A 2,494-nucleotide genomic window follows, 5' to 3' on the forward strand; every position below is an offset into this window, starting at 1 on the left:
GATTGTGATGTGAGATTATGCTTGTGGTAGCAAAGATCTACAAAGATTCAAAGAACTCGATGCATGCATGTAGGTGAATCTTGGAATGTATGGTGATTTTGAGCTATACAAGCAATGGGTAAGCATTTTAGTCTTAAAATCACAAGTAAACAAGGAAAATGAGATGTGTATTAATTGTCTATGCTTATGGCAACAATGGTGACCGAAGATGTGAGGGAATTGTGAATTGTCGGTGGAATTCAAGCTAAAACCAAGAGGTAAGCACGCAAATTGACTACATTGTGTTGTGTTGGCTTTGGTTGGTTAAAGTATATAAATTGTATGTTAAATGATTCTGAATAATGTTGATAAAAACTATGAAATTAGGTTAAGGAATTGTTGATTGATGTGCTGCCTGTATGTGAGTACAATTAAATGTATTTGGTTTGAATTGTTGTTAGAAAGTGTGAGAAAGAGAAGTTTGTTGTGGTGGCGTGCCGGAAGAGGTCACAGGTGACCAGCAAGTAGAATTAGCTAGATATGCACTCGAATCAATAGTAATATAGTGTCCCGCTATTGTAAGGTGAATAAAGGGTGTCTATTTCAAAATTTCTATACTATAGATGTTGATATATGATTAATAGATGTGTCGATTTACTTTAAATGCAATTAGTGGACAGCATGAGTTGGCAGAACGTTAGGCTTGTGGATGACATGTTTTTAAAGAAGTTTTGTGTGTGTGTGTGTGTATGTATGTATCAGAGCCAACACCGGATTAGAGTATTACTTTTAAACTCAAGTATTTTGAAATACTGTTTCTTTTCTGAGTTTTGGTTTTAGTTGTTTATGGTGTGCTGATTCTTGCTGAGTCCTTAGAAAACTAGTCTGTTAAAGCCAAGGGCTAAGCACTGTTAAGATATATTTCCCTCTGTAGGCAAAATCACCACGAAAACTCAAAACAATAGAAAGCCCCCCATGTAGGAGAAGAAACCTGTTATTTCAAAATGCTACCTTTTTTTAAGAAATACTTCTTATTCTAGTTTCAGTTCTAACTAAACTCAAACGATCAACAAGGAAAACATACATTATTAAAATATAAGTCAAGAAATAAATAATTGGGAGATACCTAGAGTCCCTCAAAATCAAATTTACAAATCCTCAACATTTCATGCATTACATCTAAATTCTTTTTGTGGATATTTAATCAAAACCAAAGAAAAAGGAATATCTATCCAAAATCAGTATGAAAACATCCAACTCTTGGATCAAGAGACAATTAATAAACTCAAAACTCAAAAATATAATTACATCTATTTTGAATTAATACAGGTAGGAGCCAAACCTCTAAAAAAAAAAGGGTTAGATACCTCAATACTTATAGTATTAAGAGATAAAAGACATATTCACTTTAATGATTCTCTATTAGGAACAATAGAAATAAGCTTCTGTAGAAGACCAATACATTTCAATTGCTTTCTAAATTTTATGATCTCTTTAAAAGACAGAAATATTTTAAATTCATTAACCTTACAAATTCAAACACATAATTATTAAATGATTCCAAGATCTGAACCATTAACTGTGGTTTATAGGTTATATTATAAGGCAATGTACTCAGTAATAAACATTATGGCTTTAATCCATAGTCCAAAAAGAGAAACATTATTAATACAAACAGATATGACTAGGTCTCATACAGTGATACGTAGGACTATTCAATGGCATGAAGTTCAACTTCCAAATAGGTGAAAAATAAGAGTAACTATTCTTGTTCTTGTACAAAATACTAAAATAAATTATGTAGCAAAATACAGGGATGGTTCAGTAGAACTTGTCTTCAATAGATCATCAAGAATACCTTCTAGACGATCTTTTGATATAAATTTAACCATCAATATAGAAGCCTCATCTACCATAGGTACAGACTTTAGGACAACTAGAGTTTCTGTATCCTCAATACCTTCTGTTAGAACAAACTTGCAAAGTAGAAATAACTTTTCAGAAATACCACAACCTATTTGCAATAGACAAGAAAATACACCTTCAAATTCTTCCAACTTACTCATCCATGACAAATAACCTCATATTTTCTATCATCGAACTTATCCCACTATTTTGTTTTGAAAGTCCGAATAACCATCGGGGCTCCGGAGTGAGGATCGGTGTCATAGGAATAATCCTATGACGTAATCCATGATATAATTAATTTGGAAAAAAAGTATATAGAACATGTAAATTTACCCAATCTTTTTTAGGTTGAAAATTTTGAGAAAATTTTTCATATAATTAATCAATTTTTGGTGGAAGGATTTCTCTTAAAGGTCCAAACTAATTCCACCAACGAGAAAGTCAAATTGAGAATTGGTATTGATTTCCAAATTCGAAAAACATTAACCAGGAGTGCTTGTTATGTTTGTTATTGAAAAGAAATATGTTGAACCATACCTGTTGGTAATTCCAACAATTAAAAACGAGGCAATGGTCAATTATTTTTGAGAAATTATCTGAAATTTTT

The sequence above is a fragment of the Theobroma umbraticum genome, unplaced genomic scaffold, assembly GCF_002168275.2.
Source record: "Theobroma umbraticum cultivar Fairchild unplaced genomic scaffold, ASM216827v3 scaffold_51.0, whole genome shotgun sequence".
NCBI lineage: Eukaryota > Viridiplantae > Streptophyta > Magnoliopsida > Malvales > Malvaceae > Theobroma > Theobroma umbraticum.